Genomic DNA, 20,166 nt, shown 5'->3' on the forward strand with positions numbered 1-20,166 from the left:
GAACGCAGCCACACCCTTAAAACAAGTGCTTTATATAAAAAGTCACCCCCCTTCACAGCTGTCGTGAAATTAGCTATAGAAACCCACGGTTTAGTTTAGTTTTGTTTGATTTTTGTATTTTGCTGCTTTCATTTTGGGCTTTCAGTTCTGAGACAACAACTGTTTGTCATAAATGATGATTCCTCAGAGACAGAAAAACATGACAGTTGTGACTCATGTTTCAGCAGTTCTGTATAATTACAGTTTCTTTATGGAGTCACTGATCTTAAGGCAATAAGTCAGTTTGTAAGACAGGAGACAAGCCAGGGCTGGTGGAGGTCAGCTGAAACAGATACATTCTGATCCCTGGATGTTGTAGCTGTACAGAGAACAATTAGCTCAGGATATTGCAAGAGCCAGTAGATGATTTCATGCTGTTCTAGCTGTATCCTTCTTGCTGTTTGACTGCTAGATCTTTATCAGTGATCCTGTGTTTGCAAGTGTGCTGTTACAGGTTACCGACAAAGTGAGGGCATGTCTGAGTGTGCTGAGTAGAGAGGCATGAGTCCTTTTTATGATTTAGATGTGACATTTTTCTTGACCAGGGCTTAAGTATCTCTTTGGTTATCGATTTTATCTTCAAACCTTTACTACCCACTGTCCTACACACGACATTACCTACAGTATAAACAACATAGTGAAAGATCAGTTTTATATCTTTTCACTCACTGTGGTTAGTTTAAAAAAACACTTGTAAAAATATGACGGTGGCTCTCAAATTAGACATTGTGATGATTGTGCTGTTATGTTAACGTCAGCATGCTAACCTGCATGCAGTGACAACACTAACATGTTGATGTTTAGCAGAATCAGGATCAGCTTTGCTGGAAAAGTGCACATGCAAGAAATATGATTTTTTTTTTTTTTTTTTTTTTTTTTTTTTATCATTGTTCCTTTTGTTGTACTTTAACAGAAATAAACAAAGAAGCCAAGACCAAGGACTAAAAGCTGAACAATTAAAAGTAAAGGACAGACAAAATTATACCCACCAGTTTAGCATGTTATGTACAAGGAAGTTCTTGGTCATAAACCAAAACATGGTTAGAGACTGTTGGGTTAGCTTTCTTGTTTTTGTTATTTTACTTTTTAACTCCCAGCTTCACATAGCACATTGTAAAATGTTCATAGACTGCTCCAATTCTCAAGTTATGGTACGTGAACATTATACAGTACAGCACAGTACACTGGGGTTATTTAACAAAAGAATATCCTGTCATGCAACTAAAAACAAAAAAATATCATATTTCCAATCCTTCAACGCTGGCAGTCAAACAATGTAACAAACAACTCCTCCTGCACGTTGCCCTGCAGTCACATGCTGGCTTAGATTATTTTATTTTATTAATTTGTTTATTTATTTTTTTTTACAAATTCTGGTTCTTTACCTGATGATAAATGAGAAATATAAAACAAGTTCTAATCACAATATACCAAGTGACACAAACTTTGCCATCTGGAAAAGAAAATCATTTCAGGTTCTTCCTCTCCCTCTGCACCACACGTTCATTCATTCTGTCAGGGTGTCGGTCACTGGAGATGGAGGACATTGGCTAATTTTATAAAGGGAGGCTGTTTCAAAGTGTGTGTATGTGTGTGTGTGTGTGACTGTGTGACTGTCAGTCTGAGCCTGCTGTGTCCTAGCAATAAACAACTGAAACTCTGTGGAAATATCAGAGACAACAAAAGTCCCATTTGTGTGTGTGTGTGTGTGTGTGTGCTGCTCACAAGACGCTGTGCCCAAAACCCTGGCCGCACACTTAACTACTGCACGCATAATGAAAATCCATATAGAGCTAGTGGAAAATTCAGTGTGTTCTGAGGCTGTGTGTGATGGTCTTTCTGTTCGAGCTTTCATCTGTCTGTGGCTTCAGCTTTCCCCTTTTCTCCTGCATCTCTTTTTTCCTCATCCCCACAAACACCCCAGTTTTATTTCTTTCCCGCTGTTCATTCCTCTGTTTCTGTCTCCTGACCTCAGCTCAGAGTTCACAGCGCCCAGTCCTATGATCTTTGAATAATAAACAGCTCTAATGATGGTCCAACCGTCTGCCTCTCCTCTCCTGAGCTGCTGTGACAGATCTGGAATAACACCAGACTCATTTCCAACACAAAGGGTGTTTGGAAAAGTAAAGCAGCTAATTGTGATCTCTGTTCTCGCTGACAGACCTTGACTCATGTCGTTTATGTTCAAACTCAACTCTCTGCCCTGCCACTTTCTCTTGTGAGGTCATGTTGCATGAGGTCTCACCAAATAATAATAATAAAAATAAAACCTGCAGTAACGTGGAGGCGATGAGCTCATGCGTGCTGTTTCTGACCTGGCTGACAGCGCGCTGCTATCAGCCAGCAGCTGTGGACGCTTTGGGTTTTCATGTTGAAACACCATAGTTGCATAAGAGAGAGAGAAAGAGAGTGAAATATGATTTATATGGCATGCAGCAAACCAACATTTAAGTCAGATCGTAAAACGAGGATGTGTCATTGCGTTGCAATGCAGCTAGCGTCATGAAAATGTTCGAAGAAAATAGCCGGACCAGTCCACAGGGGAATTTCTTGGTTGTGTTTTTGGGGAAGTGATCCAACAAAGAAAATGTGGCTGTGCTTGTGTAGCACTACCACAAGAACAAAGCAATTCAATTTATATGATGACATTATAGAGATTAGTACTGGCGACTTTTTGGACAGCATGGGACAGATTGAGATTAATGACAGTGAGTATTTTTAACTTTTATTTGTCTGTTTGTTTGTGTTTACATGGAAACTGAAGGGGAATTACTGTAATTGATAGTGGACCTTCGAGACTGTGTGTCAGTGTGTGTGTCTGTTTGCAGTGTCCAACCACCCCTTGTATACACTTCTCTGAGAAGTTTTAAATGTCTTCACTGTGTGCCATACCTTTCCAAATGGCTACTACTGGCTCCAAGTTTGAGGGGGTGTTAACCACACACACACACACACACACACACACACTTGCAGGGCACATAGGGTAAACACTCTCAGGATAGGACTGGGTCTCCACTGGCGTCCACTGAGGGGAAAAGCAGCAGGTCAGATGACAAAGTGGATCCATGGTGACCATGTTGTGCTTTGTAAAAGTGTTTGTTGTGTGTGGTTGTCAACACAGTCACAGGTTGGTTCTCATGTTGGTCAGCAACATTTGAAAAGTGAACTCTGAGGGGTCTGTTTTGCCAGCTGGCTCTAAAGGTAGCCCTTACGCTCTGAGGGGACATTAGAGCTCCGTGATGTCAAGTGGAAATGAATAACATTTGCATTCACCTGATACAGAGCTAAAAGAGAGTGAACACTGGACTCACAAACTGGCCAGAAACATGACTGAATGAACGCTAAAGTCGCTCTCTATCTGTTGGATATGTACATAGTCAACTGTTCGATAACACATCAAGTTAAAGGTGATAACATAAATGTGATATGATAATAGGCTGTATTGTGTGGGTCTTTCAAATCTGTCAAAATTGAAAGGTGCAGTTTGTAAAATAAAAGAAGATAGTAGGATAGTCAAAACATTTATGAATGAGCCGACATTATCAGCAGAATGTGATCAGTGATGCCCTTATGTCAAAGTTGTCTGTGTGCTGCTTTGCAGAGATGTCTGCTGAAGTTAGCATGCTAACCAGCTAGCTCCAGCTCGTCCTGTCTCATAAAACGTCTTTGTACCTCTGAAGGTGATAGTCTGATAGTAGTAGTTTCAACTGGGAAATGTATATGAGTTCACTAATAAAGACTCTAACTTCAGGTTGTCCCTGAAGTTAGAGTCTTTATTTGAGCAGCTGAAGCACATCTGTACTCAGGCCCATGTTATCAAACTTCAAGTGTCCATGTCAACTTTGTGTTAACAACTCTGATGGTCCTCACCATATTTTACAAACTATATAAACTGTATTTCAGCATTAAGGAAAAACAAACCCAATAAGAAAAAATCGGCTCAGCTTTAAACAAATACTGGGAGACAAGATCACATCAGCCCTGCTTCAGCTTCATTTCACTGGTTACTAGTAGGTTTCAGATCACCTTTAAAGCGCTTCACACTTTAGCTCCCAGCTACATTGTTAAATTGCTGCTCTCCTGTGAGCCAGAGTGCAGCCCCAGTTCCTAGGCCAGGGTTCTGCTGGCTGATCCTTAGTCCTGACTAAAGAACAAAGGTGGCCATGCTTTTGCAGTCAAGGCCCCCCTGTGGAACTCCCAGCCAGAGATCCTGAGGCTGGCAGACTCCGTGACATCTCTTAAATTGCTTCTCAGAACTCACCTTTCCAAAAAAAAAAATCCACACTGTCTTACTTCCTTAAGCTCTTATATCTTTTATTTCATTCTTTCTATTTCAATTGCTTGCTTTTATTTGTCTCAGTGTTTCATGATGTTTTAAACTTGTAGAGCACTTTGTAACTAAAATACTGGATAAGTAAAGTTGAACGTTGAATATTACTATTAGAATTCTTGACAGTTCTCTGACTTATCCAATAGTTCACTATTGCCAAATCTGGTCTGCCTCCTGTTCAGCTGACCATATATCTCAGACCTCTTCTTCATTACTTATCCAACTGTGTGTCCTCTACATGTTTGTGAATGGTTAAGCTCTGCCATAAAAATATCTACTGTATGCATTTTCCAAGATTTATACGGAAATCTTCCTAACTCCAACCCACATAATCCAACATTTCTCTGATTCAATTATCAAAGTAGCCACGTCAGCAGGAAGAATGATGTCCAAAAGAAAGACAAGGTTGACAGATGGTCTTCCCTTTTCCAAACACCATCTCTCCACATGTTGTACACTATAATTTAAAAGCAGAAGTCAAAATACTACTTACGTGGAATCCATCTCTGATTTTATGAGTAGGTGGTATTCAGGATTGATCCATACTGAGATATGATTTAAATAACCGAAGGGTAGGAGGCTCAGAGCAGAAAAAACACTTTGTGGTGATACAGCATGTAACAACCACACTGTAAGCCCTGCTGACAGTGTAATTCCTAATGAGGAGCCCAGATGCGCGTGTGTGTGTGTGCATGTCTGTATGTTTGCGCATGTGTGGCGTGTGTGTGTGTGTGTGTGTGTGCGTGTGCATGTTTGTGTGTGTGTATGGATTTTGATGTTGAGGTAAGAGCAGTGGCCCAGCACCGTAACACGGGAAAGGTCAGCGGGACAGATTCCCAGACTGTTAAACAGCAAGAAGGGACATTCAGGGGAATACAACCATTACGTTCTCTTTCTCTCTCCATGTCTGTCTCTCTTGGTGTGTCTCTGTTTCACACTCACACAAACATACACACACATAAACATGCATGTTGTAAAGACAACACACTCCTGATTTATTGGCTCTGCAAGGCCCTGATAAAACTCATCCTGAATGACCTCATTTGTACTGCGAGAAGATGGAACAGGCAGTCAGACACTCTGTGTGTGTGTGTGTGTGTGTGTGTGTTAAGGTTGGTGGCAGGCCTGCTCTTTTGCAACACTTGTGTTTTGGTTAATTAAAAGATGACACAACTCATTCTCATCTGTTTCTCTTTCTTTCCTGTGTTCGTCTTGTTTTCTTTGGTGAGTGTGGTGTCTGTTTTTGTAATTCATTCATTCATTAAACATATTCTCAGAGAAAGTAATAGTGGAATTTGCAGATGCTGTAATCAACACTTAAATTTTGTGAGATGTCACACTCACGTCCGTCCCGTGTTTGCCGTTTGGACCGCTGGTCCAGGGTCAATCCCGTTCCTGTTACCATTCAGGAGTCAGGTCATACACACTGCTGTCAAACCAGGCGTTTGCTTGAGACTGTAGAGACCTGAACATGGTCTGTTTTACGGACTGTATCATTAAAAAATGGCTGTTTTGGTGTTCCTCAGCATCAGTGAGGATGAACCAGTGCTTGCAAAGTATTTCTGTATTTTTAATAAAAATTCAACCCAATAGTTCTAACTTAAAATGTGCCTTAAATCTAAAGGGCTGATCTGGCATCCCAGCTAAAGAAGTACAGGACAGTTTTAAGTCCTAATGCCTGAAATACTGTAACATCTCTTCCATGAAATAATGCATCTCAATACTGTGCTTTTGAACAGACTTTCACTGATGTGAGGCCAAAGATGTCACAGACAACACTAGTAGACAGTATATTTCTCATATGTACATATATTATAGATAGTTTTCACTTATGTAACTGTCCTCTCTCCTCTCCTCTTCCCCATTAAGCTGAGGTATAAATCAGTGAGCAGCAGCCGTCTGCAGAGGACGGAGGGTCAGTGAGAGTTTGATCCAGAAGTATTCCAACCTTCAGTGGTTACAGATCCCGCCATGAGTCACAGACATACACACAAAGTGGTGTGACGCAACATTACTTATGGTCTTGTCTGGCCAAGTGTGGGATTCAGCAGGATTTACAGGCTCATGAAAACACCTGCAGAGTTTTATGTCCAACCCTGACACAACCTTTACGTAAACTATGTAAATATACCGTATTATGCTCTGTGCTGTAGTTGAAGTGTGGCATGGCTGTAGTGCACGCTATCAATGTAAAATGCCAATGTATGAAGTGTGTATTAAAATAGATCCAGTCAAGAAAATGGGTTACATATACTAATTGATATGATAATTGATATAGTTAGGGCTGGCCTGGGCTGGCCCCTAGTTATGCTGCTATAGGCCTAGACTGCCTGGGGTCCTCCCATGATGCACTGAGCTCTTTCTTCCTCTCCCTCTCCATCTGCACACATTCATGTCCCATTAATGCTTGTCACCAACTCAACTTCTTCCCTGGAGTCCTTGTGCTTTCTCGTCTCGCAGATTCCCATGGATCGTGGTCGGACCTCCTGCTGCAGTCCTGCTCTGTTAAAGCTGTTGTCATGCATCTCTGTCTATGTACACCCTGGTCAAGGCAGATGAGCTGGGGTCTGCTCCGAGGTTTCTGCCTTCTAAAAGGAAGTTTCTCCTCGCCACTGTCTCCAAGTGCCTGCTCATGGGGGAATGTTGGGTTCTCTGAGTTTGGTCTAGACCTGCGCTAATTGGAAAACGTCATGAGATAACTTTTGTTGTGAATTGGCGCTACATAAATAAACTGAGTTGAATTGAATTGAATTAACAGTTACTTGCCATGTCAACATCCCCTGAGTTAGATTTAGTTTGGCTGAAGGAAATAAAAGTAATAAGCAGGTAGTGGAGAGTGAAGGGGCGTTTCTCACAGGCACTGTGTGCTTTACAGCTTGAGCCAGGAGTTTCTATGAACATGGGAATAAAATGTACACACAATATGTACAGCTCTCTGCCCTCTAATACCTGGCCACAGACATTTCTACTGGGATTAAACACAAAATAAGTTGGGAATATTATAATATAACACACAAGATACAAACTGAGATAAGTAGAGTCATAAGAGCAGATTTGGACATGGACAATCTTTAAGACAGGGCTTTAACATCTAGTAATAAAGCGTGATGCATCTTAGCATTACTATCATGGCAGGGAATATTGTATTTTAGGGATGCATAAAAATACGTAAATTTCATTTACCCACTGAAACATGTTAAGGCAGGAGCTTCTGGGGTCCTGTATACACACTTTTCTGATGGGAAAATGTTTTAACTTTGTGTCACACAGTTTATACTACTTATACTGTTTAAATATCAATCAAATATAAGACTTTCAGTGTCCTCCACCTTTGGTATGATGGATCATTATTGATTATATATTTATTGATCTTCTTCTTATAACCTAAATTGATTCTAACAAGACATTTTGACCATAGCAGAAATGAAAATGAATGCGTTGTTGAAGTGGAGTGTGTGTTAACACACAGAGAAGCATTTCAGCCAGAGGAGACTAACAGCAAGAAGAAAGGCTTGTTAGGAGAGTTATTTATAGAATTCATTTATTTGATATTGCAAGCACCATGAGCGGCTTAAGCCTGGACACACTCTGGCTGTGGATCGGATGGAGAAATGGAAGTGGAGGGGTGGATGTGGGTTACGTGGGCCAGTTGAGCAATAGCAATAAAGAACAGTTTTAAAAACCTGCAGCAAGATGGTGATTGGTTAACAGAACTTCCTGTTGACTTGGTTGAAGTGAATAGGTCCACAATCAGCTGATTGAGTTGGAAGCACAAAAGCAATTAATGGATGGGAAGCGTATGAAATGTAGTCAGCGTAGTCTTAATTGAACTCCTATTAAGCTTCATTTCAGTTTTTGAAAACTGGTTGTTAATACTATTTCAGAAGCCTTTTCATCCCGAAAACTAGTTATAATCAAACACCCTGTATAGTGACTTGAAAGTTTATCGTACTAAAACCTACAGTTCAGTTCAAAGCACTTTTTGTACATGTGTTGTTTTTCACATGAGAGCAATTTCTTCCATACTGCACTCTGACATCAGTTTTTCTTTCATCTGTTTCCATTACGGGCAACTATTCATTCCACGTGTACAAACATTTTTTTTTTTTTTACATTTCAAAAGCATCAGGTCTTAATTTGAGTTGAAGACAGCGTGTAGGTCTCTGGACTCCCTCTCTCAGTGGCGCTGTAGCGTTTCACGTCTGTTTGAAATCAGCAGCTTTGACAAATCTCCTCCCGTGTTTTCAGAAGTGCTCACAGATTACATGTTACTGTGTTACTAATGATGTTGTCCTTCCAAACTTTAGTTCTGAGACAAAATAACTCACGGTGATGGATGTTCACTAAAAACCCTGCTAATTGGCTCTGTTCGTGAATGCGTGAGTGTGTGTGGTTGATTGTGTGTGTGTGTGTGTGTGTTCAGCTCCAGGGCCTGGATGAGGAAAGGGTGATGTAATGCTGAATAAGGGCCTTGCTGCCAGCAGAAGGCCAATCTGGTAATGCTGTGAGGTTTTGATATGGTAGAGCAGCGTGTGTGTGGTGTGTATGTGTGTGTATGTGTGTGTGTGTGTGTGTGTGTGGGTACAGATTGCAGAGAAAGAACAATTGATGGATATGAGTGAGATGTATTTTGGCTCAGTGTGAGCGAATGACATCATTTTGCACTTTCAAATACATGCACGTACATACGCTTGTTTAAGAATCAGAAATCATTTATCAGTGTGTGTTCAAAGTTCACTGGCTCCTGGGAAAAAATATAAGACTTCCTCACACTGTGCCTATGTGTGTGTGTATATTGTTACTGTAGTCATTCACTACCTCCTTACAGGGGTGTGAGGTATCATTCTGTTGGCACAAAAGGTCCACTTTTCAAGGATGTCAGACATGCAGTGAGATCGAAAAGGAATATCGAGGTGGTAAAATGACACGTAAGTGTGCACGTGTAGATTTGCGTGTGTTTTAGTGTCTCTCCTTGTTTATTCACATGTAGTTTACTTCCAAGAGTCCATCAAGTTCTTGAGGTCACATCCTCACAGCAGTCCCTAGTATCCTCTGTACTGTTTACATTAGGGGCCTGTCCACTTCCACAGCTATCTAATCCTGACACCGTCCCACAGAGGACACCCAGTCCAGACTCACTGTGCGTCTCCTCTGTCTGCTCCCTGCCTCTCTGATATCACTCACCTCTCTGGAGGTCTCTCCATGATGAGGCCAGTGGAAAATAACATTTGTCTTGTGACTGCTGCTGTCTGACAATAAAGATAGTTTTGCTTTTATTTGTCCAGATTTTGAGACACTCTGCCTCCATCCCAACAAAATGTTGCCAAATGGACTCTGCGGCTCACAGCATTGAAAAATGACTCTCATGACAAGTTCAAAATCAGCATTGCAGTCACACTTGACGATCCACTGAACATACTGTCAACAGTCCCAGTGAAAGTGGTTTATACGGAGTTTGCTGGTTGTCCACAGTGCAGAGCAATGTTTCTGGAGACACTGGACACTCTTTTATAAAATTTACAATATATGATGTCAGTGCCATGAGCACCACAAACAGACCTGCATCAGAAATACAGCAGAATTAAACACAGTGCCATGACCTCCAAAATATTTTCCCAAATGTTAAAGGAATTACACAAATTTGTTTGTATAATTTGTACAAAAACCAAAGAGTAAAAATGAAAAATGTGGTTGTAAGGGGATTTATGTAAAGTTCTCAACTATTTCTTGGCCTGACACACTAGCTTCTCCGCTGGCTCTACTGGTCGTCTGGCAAACTCACGATGATGACTCCAGAAAGACATCTGTCTCTGAGCTTTCTACCTCCACCCTACTACAATACAGATACATTTTGTTTCCAATTATGTGCAAATCCACATGCTTCTATTTGTTGAAAGTAACCCTCTTCAGAAGTACAGGAAGACGTATGTGTTTGTGTGTATGTTGGATGGCAGCGAACAGGGTTGTAATTATGAGAAACTGATCTTGGGAGGTTTTCTCGATTTTGCAGAAATCTTCTATATCTTCCATATCTTCCTCTCTCCTCCCCCTTGATAATGTGCTATTTCTTTCAGTTCCACATCTTCCTCCCTTCTTCCTTATTACATTTCATACACTAATCATATTCAAAGGCCCAGGGAGCACTTACAGTCTGATAAGAAAAACACTCCTTGGAATCATTTGTAGCATAAAATATATTTTTGCTGGCTTCGGCTACATGTTCAGTAAGATGGTGATGGAGAGCCTTCATAGCTCATGTTGGTAATTTCATCCACCTTTCTTGTTAAAACAATGAAGTACTATAGCCTCTTGAGTTGAGATAGCAAGCTGAATAATAAATGAAAAACAGACATTAGCAAAGAGCACAGGCTTCTTTGTCCTTCTGAAATCAAAGATGGATGATGCTGGAAAATAAACCAAACCCTGACACTGAAAGTGACCCAGCATTTCATGTTCCTGGTATACACAAATCCCATTCTGTTGCTCTAGTTAACCCTCCCGAAAATATATATCAGGCACACCTCCTCCCCAGGACACTGTCTGAATTGGTTTAAATCTAAAGTTACTACTATCACTCCTCCACTTCCCCTATTGAGGAGCATCAACCATCCTCCTTCCTCCCCAAAGTTTCCCAGAGACTGTCACACCACATTGCTCACCTGTCTTTACATTATCCTTCTCCATCTACTTATTCTTCTGTCATTTAATAATGGAACCTTTATTCATCAATCATCCGGTAACTAAGCCCTGTCTCTCTTATAAGTTTGTTAGTGTATGAGAGTTTTGGTTAACCTGCTCTAAGTGTGCTTAGCCATTTTGCCTTAAACTTGCTTTCTTTCTGACTGTCAACAGGGGGCGACTCTGGTGGTTTCAAAAACGAGTCTAAACAGAATGTAAGTTTAAGAAAAAATGAGCTCACTTGTCACTTGTCACCTCAGTAAACCGTCTCCTAATTAGTTTATGATCTCAGTTAATTTAGAATCATGTTCATTTTGTCAATTATGATCCCATGGGTCAAACAATTACTCTTTTGTTGATTTAACTTATCATACAATAAAGACTGAACATAACATTATGCTGGCTAAAAGCATTCGTTTTCACACTGGGCCAAAACAATGCATTTTGTTAGGTTTGACTGGGGGAACGTTTACATATACTAACAGACAAAGTTTGCCCAGAACTGCACTGATACCACGCTGACTGAATGCCAAGATTAAGTCAAACTGCGTCATTTTTAGCATATGGTTAAAGAAGACACCACTCTCTAAACTCTTTAGATACCATAAGAGGAGACACTCGCATACCATTTTGGCATCTGAAGAAAAATGTTATTGATCAGCTATAGTAATAGATTTGACAATTTTTGTTCGAGAGTTAAGTGAACATTCAAGCGAGCACTTTCACAACATCATCCATTCACATCTAATTATTTCAGACTTGTCATTGTCACGGTGTATTTGAGGATTAGAAAAGAGACTGTATTGATATTTTCTTCCTCTTTTTCTGGGTGGCCTCAATAGCAATGAGTTTACTTACTGCCAAAACACTTTTGAACCCTAATAAGATTCAGTACAAACACTACACGATAATAGCAAACATTTCTAACTGCACTCAAAGACAATGCATTTCTTTCTCTTTCGTTCTCCCTCTCTCAGCACCATATGCAGGTAATTAAATGCCTTGAAGTGTCACTGACATCATGACTTGGCTGCCGTCCCCATGGCCCTGTTTAGGCATGACAGGTTCCCATAGAAACTCTGATGTTATGGGTGGTGGGGGGATTTGGAGTAGATGATGTTTTTAGGCCTGTTTCTGTGTGAAATGTGATGTCTGTTAACGCACAGACAGACAGGAAAAGCGTTGTGTGTCAGCAGCCTGGGATCATCGCCAGCAGGTAGCCTGTCTGTCAGCCTGGAGACTCATATAATGTACTGTCTGTCACGATCCGCGGAGTATTATTGTATCTCAATGTTGGTTCCCAGGCAGAGAGATATGGGAGTCAAACTGTCCTGAATTTGTGCAGTTTGAATTAAAGACTGATGTAAAGAGAAATGACCTGACTGAGAGAAATGACCACCATTAGACCAAAATTCTCCCCTTGCCCGAAGTGCAAATGCTGTCATGAAATTTATTTGAAACATATGCTATATTTTCAAACTAGCAAAAACTATTAATTTAATCTAACCTAATGTCACTAATTTAATCATTATATTTACATATTAGGGAATATTACGGCTTTCTTGTGGAGAGTTAGATGAGAAGATCGATACCACTTTCAGCTGGAGACTGGATGTTATTAGTTAAGCACATAGTTTAAAGGCTGAACGAAACATAAACCAAAGTGTAAAAACAACAAGGTGTGGTTTTATGGGAAAATCATGTGCCAGATATCTAACATTCCAGCCTTAGACGTACTGGTAGGTGTACTTGGTTACCATCGGCCCAGTTGTTTCCTCGTTCTCAGTGTTTATGTTCAGCTAAGCTAACCATCTGCTAGCTGTGGATTCATAGTAACCAGACAAGACAACATGACAATGATATCATCTTCCTGATCGTGATCTCTGGTCAAGAGAGTGAATTAGTTTATTTCCCAAAATGTCAGTTGGTTCCCTTATTCCCCTAAATTCTTGATATGTAAATCATGATAGATTAAGTTATTCTGGCCATTGATTCCACGATTAATGACTGAATAATTATTACATTTAGCTGATTGCTAATGCTACTTGTGCGTGGGAAATGTAAGATTTTTGTGAATTTCTTGCTGAGCAGTGAGTTTCACAGGAAGACTGTATTTAGTCTCATCCTTGATGTGTGATTACACGGATCGCTGCATGTTAGTCTGTCACCATTAGACAGCTCAGACTGTAGCAGAAAAACCTCTAGAGTCCCCTAAAGTGTGTCTGTGTTAACTTGCAGGTTATTTACATGCCGACGTAAAGCCATAGAGTAGTTGTGACTACTGGCATGTATATTGCTGGGAACTGTTGAAATAGCTGATGCTTGAAAGTGCATGATATTTGTAACAACTAGCTACTCATGGCCTGAAGCCCGGAATATTGGACAATGTTCAGGGATAGAGAGCTTCCAAAAGTGTAGCCGCAGCAGGAAAACAATCTAAAAATGTCCATAAAAAACTTGTCAAACAATACATGTAACTCATACATATATGTTGACAGTATTGCAAAATAAACCATTTCCACAAAATCCCCCCATGGCAGTTTTCAGCTTGTTTGTTTGCCACAAGTCTTGCTGAGTCATGCTTCACAAAGGAGAAACTGAAGCTGCGTATAGCCAGAAAATTGCCACTGAATTTGCCTCTGTGAGTGAGTCACTGTGAGAGAAGTCACTCCAGTCCTGCAGTACTTCTCAACCATGAATAGCCTACCTTATGTAAGGTAGTCAGCAGCAGTGGAAGAAGTATTAAGAACCTTTATATGAGTTAAAGTTTAATACAACTAAATACAATTAACTTATTAGAGGCGTTATTTTAATGACACATTTGCTCAAATATTGCACTTCGACACAGTACTAAGTATTGTTTTTCTGAGCTCATGAAACTTTTCTGAGAAACATATGATGATCTCATAGAATATGATGCATGGCTTTAAATTAAACCAAACAGCAGTTTAAATGAGCTCAGACTTAAACATTAGCAGTGAAAGACGGCATACATTTTAAAGCAGCAATAATGTTAATCCAAAAACATCAGATATAATAGTAAAACACTGACAGGGAACATTTTACTGTAATACTACTAATTTTACTTTTCACACTTCAAGTAAATTTTCATGATAACAATTAAACCTATGGACTTTTGAAAGCAGGACTTTTACTTATAGTGGAGTATTCATCACAATGTGGTGTTAGTAATTTTACTTAAGTAAAAGATCTGAACACTTCTTACACCACTGTTTATTTACCCCACAGTAGTCTCTGTTCCACAGCAGCTATCCTTCTTGGAGTTCGCATAAGTATTCCACATAACAATATAAATCTAATAGTTACACCATCCATCCATCCATTTTCTATACCGCTTATCCGTCAGGGTCGCGGGGGAGCTGGAGCCTATCCCAGCTGACTATGGGCGAGAGGCGGGGTTCACCCTGGACTGGTCGCCAGTCAATCGCAGGGCCAAATAGTTACACCATATATGACAATTTTGAAGGTGGTTGCATTACCTGCTTTGTAGTGGTGAGTTCTTTGATGTATAAAAATGCATAAGCGTATTTCATAAGTTCAGTATAGATTATTGGATGAAATCACTAACTTGTTACAACAAGTTAGTGTAGAAAAATGTAGTGATAAAAAATAAAATAAACATGTATAAATACAGTCCTTGAGTAACTTCACATTCCATCATTAAAATCATTCCAGAAATGTATAAACCATGGGCAAGTTCACTACACACCCTGAACACTGGAGCAGGCTGAATCAGCTGAATGAGCACATCATACAACTTCTGTATTGCACTGTGTGTGCATTATCAGTAGCAGTGCTGTTTTAAACTAACCCACATGTACTCATTTAAATGTTTAGACTAAAATTGGTTTGGCAGTTTGCTCTCGTACAGCTCTGCTTTCTGCAGGCAATGTTTGCGTCTGTAAGTGTGCATGCATGTGTTTATGGGAGCCTCGGGGAGCATGGACATATTTGCGTGCTGTTTAAAGCGGCAGTGACGTAAACTGTTCTCTGTGGTTGAACTTAGAGTACTCTTGTTAATGTTTACAGTCTGAACCAAGCAGTCCAAGAGTGTGTTTGAATTAGATGAATGTTGGTGATATGAGGATAATGCTGATGCAGAGAGGGTATTGTAAGTGTCTTTGTGTTTAAATGTTTCTTTCTTTGTGTGTGTGTGTGTGTGTGTGTCCAACCCCCCCCCCCCCCCTTATATACTGTATAAGGGCTTATGAAAGATGACGGCAGGAAAATAAGAGAGGACCAAGGCGGCAATGTGGTTCAGTTTGGCATCTTTACAGTTTCACTAGGTTCATACTAACGTACCTATAATTAACAACTTAATTATAAGCAACTTATCCCCTAATGACCATCTATCAGACATTATTCACTTAAATACAGCATTGCATTCTCCTTTTATCTTGCCGGCTGTAAACAGCTGCCAAAAATGTGTTGCAATAAAACCACTGGCGAAGGAGACAGGAGCTGGTGTTTCAGAGAACAGTTCTTCCTTCTCACAAAAAAACCATAATTTAAATAAGATTTACATTCAGCATTTCATGCTTCCTGACAGAATGACAGAATGCAAATTTTAAAATCCAATATGACACCCAAAACAGCTTGTTGTAATTCACTGCATTAGTACTAGCACAAAGGTAATTGTGGGTTTTTTTTAAAAAAAATAAAAGAAAATAGTTATGACATGTAAGCTAACTGAATCAGAGGAAAATTTGCGGTGAACGTAGAATATTAAAGGTATCAGTAATCGCATTTTCCTGTGAATTAAAAAGGTGTGTTGGATTTGTTTTGTCCTCATACATTGAGTTTTTATGAACTGGATCATGCTGTCATCACATTTTCCTGTAAAAGCCACAGAGAACAGTGTGAGAACCTTCATTACCTCAGGATGTGTCATCCATTTGACTGGTGTTTGTCTGCACTTGTTTTCATTTATTGTGCAACATTTGGTGCACCTGAAGCCAGTTATCTGAATCAGAGATCTGTGTTTGGACTGATTAGATCTGTGTCATTTCAGTTTTGTTTCACTGTTGTAATCTTTAGACGGAGACAGGTCAGCAAAACAAGACTCGTGACAAGTATGAAACAGACCCACGTCTCAAATGGAACCAAATGTGTTGCAATTAATATAGAATGGTATAAAGAGGAAGGGCAGTATGACCCGTAGGTGAATGAACAGACAGAGAAGGTTTACATTTAGCCAAACTATCAGTATTAATATAATGTACCATATTTTGTAGTGTAATTTTTAGGCCAAACAAACATGCATTTACTGTATAGACACTCTGTGATGCAAATTTTTTCAAATACCTTTCAGTTTTCAGTTTTGTTCAGACTATCTAGTCACATACATTAAAATAGCCTTTGAATTTTTGATCTCTGGACCCAGGGAGGGAGCACGTGTATTCCTGTACTGGATAAAGTTGTGGATTCATTTTGGGGCTGTAGCTTTTGAATGTTAACAAATGAATCATTGATTAACTTTGTAAAATTTGCTAAAGTTTCTAGTAGTATTGCTGTACTGAATGCCAGTTTGTCTCAAAATAAGTAAAACCCCCAAACATATGACATATCTGACATATTTGAAATGAAGGGTCCCAGTCAAGGCAGATGGCCGCCCATCTAGAGCCGGTGGGCCTTGGAAGCAAACGGAGGGTATGACCAGTATATGACTAGTCTTCACTTCAGTTCCTTGCTCATGAGCACTTAGACGGTACTTTTTAAGGCATGGCAGGGTGTCAGTTATTTATTGGTTTTGTGATTTACACTACTGTGTTTTCTCCTCACACTCTTCTTTTCTACAGTTCAGAACCTGCCCCCAGAACAGTTATTTTAAAAAATACATGAAAATCAGCAGGGACATAGCACTGATTTTCTCCACGTCTTGCCAAACATTTTACACGTTTGGCCCTTGACAACAGTGATATATTTTTATCCACAAGTGTGCTATAGGCCAATATATCACAAGACCCAAATGTCTACCAGCCTGCTACATGACCTAATCCACACTTAATCAATTGAGGCAGACGCCCTGCACAGAGGAAGAAGTGTGTTTGCACATGTCTCTGCAGTATCAACAAATACTTTTACTGGCTGAAGAGAAGAAAATCAAAGTGTGTGACCTCTCCTCCTCAATGATCGCACTGAACATCCTCAGGTCTGCATAAGGACACTCTAGAAGCAAAACATATCTAGTCATTACCAAAACAATGAAAAAACTCACTTAGGATTGTGGGAGGCAGTTCAAGGAAAGAGAGAGATGCATTGTTGAGACTACAGCTGAAGTTTTTCATTTCATACCCCTCTGATTCATATAGGTCATACCACATAACCTGCTGACTCATTGTTACTGGAAAGCAGTGGTTCTCGCCATGGGGTCTAAGGACCCACAAGGGGGCTTCAGGGACTTTAACAGGCCTTAAGTAAAAATGAAAAATAGTTTAATTTCAAACTAATCAACTTTATTTAATTTTACAGTATAACAATAATTTAATGAACTACACAATGATGTCACACACTGAATTATGCTTATGCTCTGCAAACAAATCTACCGAAAAAGTTTTGATTTATTAACAACAAACAAGTGGTGAACACAACACTGACCAGCTCCATAACCTAGAAATTACCTTTATATACAGCTAATTGTAACAGCACATACTGTATGTTTAAGGAGGAGACATAATCGCACCTGAATTATATTCAGAGATGGTGTTCATCAGCTGAATCAAACATTATATTTGTGTGCTGCACTGCAGTCACAGGGAGGTGACTGGGGTGGATCACAGGCGAGTAAAGTGCTATGGATCCATTCCAGACTCTGGTCTGCAGTTTCATTTAGACAATAAAAGCACTTTAGTTAAGGTAGGGAAAGCCTTGTTTTGTGGTTAAATGTTCTGGAAAACATATGAAATACATTGTTAGTGAATATTTTACTTCTCTCTATATATGTTGGCAACTTCTCACATCTGTTAGTTAATAACATTTCCCCATCAGCCTTACATTTCCCTTATAACATTATAATATAATAATTAATAAACATTAATATTGCAAATTTGTTGTATAAAAATGTAAATTCATCATAAAGTTTAATTGCTTGTCCAGCAGACATGAAGCACCATTTTCATTTTCATTTTTAACCTTACTTCTCTCTACTTGAATACTTGGACTTTTAAATATGAATAAATATGAGCCCAGTGTTCACTCTCTTTTTTCCTCTGTTTTGGTCCACACTAACCCCTGAGAAAAATATCTGATTTTGTGTGTCTGTACCTTTGGTGCTGGCCAGGTAGTGTACCCTAAATTTATCAGAGCTTCTTAACTAAAAACATCTGCCTGCTGCTGCTGGAAACAGTGTTGATCAGAGCGCTAAGGGAGAACCAAAAGCAAAGGTGTAAGCTGTGACAGTCAAAACAACAAGCTGAAAGGGAAACAACAGGGTTGGCTAATAACTCTCTGTGGGTTCATTATTAGCTCTGATCCTTTTCATATTGCACATTCATTCACATGTCATTTGTTCCATTGCTGAATAAAAATGGTGATTCAGAGCAGCATTATTTTAAATCAGGCTTTTCAGCTGTGTCCTCTCCTCTCAAATGCTTTCAAAAAACTTTCAAGGATGTGAAACAGAAAAAATACATATTTACACACATTTATCAGCATTAATGTGGACACAAGACACAATCTAAGACACAACAGCAATTTAAAAACCTCAGAGGACTGATGAAGCTGATACCTGTGACCTCTGACTTCTACAGAGGTTTGTTGCTGTCTGTGTCTTGTACTGCCCCCGGCAGACTCACATAAAACCCCGAGGGGGTGTTGAGTGTGTGTGTGTGTGTGTGTGTGTTACTGTGTGTGAGAGAGAGACGGAAAAGTGGGGGGACAGAGTTCCAGTAAATCACCTCACCAAGCCCCCTCCTCATCTCTCAGTGTTCCTGGTTACACCACTGTCTCACACACTTCTTAACACACAGACACACACGCACACTGTTGACAGTAAGCAGGAGGGTGGAATGTCAAAGTATTTGCAAGACTCTGTTGCATAGGCGCGCACACACACACACACACACACACTCAGTCTTGTTTCCATCACTTTTGGGGACATTACATAGACTTATATCCATTTCCTGGAGGATTAACCACCACCTAACCATAACAATAAACATTACTTGGCTAATCCTAACTCTTACCTTAACCTGACCCTAACCTCAACCTAAACTTAAAGCAGCTCTTCACCATAATATTTAATGATTTAGGTTTTTGTGACTTGCATTTTGTCCCCATAAGTATGGGGGGGGGGGGGGGGGGGGGGGGGGGGGCTTCAAATTGTGATCGTGTAAACTGATTTTTGTCCCCACAACTACAGGAATACGCATCCACGCACACACACACACACACACACACTTGCTATTTGGTGTTGAATGTTTGCTCTGCTGGGGTCCAGTTACAAGGGGGAGGGTAGTGATCCTCAGCAGCCAGCTTCTCTGTCTGTCTTGTCCTGCCATCAAACACAGCTACAATAGAATAGAATATAAAAGACATCAAAGTGATATATATTAAGGTACACAAATCCCTGTAGACTGTAGGCTTATCTGAAATAATCTATGAATTTCTCCATTCTCCATTCCCCCATGTTTTCCTTTTGGCAGAAACTCCTCATTCACCATGCTGCGGGCTGTAACTTACAATACATCATCCAAGGAGGACCCAAGTGTAAGCTTTGACATATCATTATGAAGTAAATGTGAGTAGCACAATGTAATGGTAATAGAATAATGACACTATCAGCAATAAGACAGTTTCTCATTTTCACCCTGCAGTTCTGTCTGCCATCGAGGCAGAGGTAAGTCTGGCAACCTGAAACTATTTGTATCTGCTTTTATGTCTCCATTCCAGACTAAATGAATGAATGAATTCACACTTTGCCATGTGTTCTTGGTAGTAATCTGGTGGGCTTTGCAACAATGTCACTTGGAAATGCTAAGGGGAAGAACTTGTCTGAGCAAGGATATGGAAAAATAATAAACTGTAGGGAGAGCAGAGGAAGAAGAAAGAGGCTGTGTGTTCATACTAACTATGCAAAATAAGCTGATGAGGAGAGTAAG

The sequence above is a fragment of the Scatophagus argus genome, chromosome 5 (genome assembly GCF_020382885.2).
Source record: "Scatophagus argus isolate fScaArg1 chromosome 5, fScaArg1.pri, whole genome shotgun sequence".
Lineage (NCBI taxonomy): Eukaryota > Metazoa > Chordata > Actinopteri > Scatophagidae > Scatophagus > Scatophagus argus.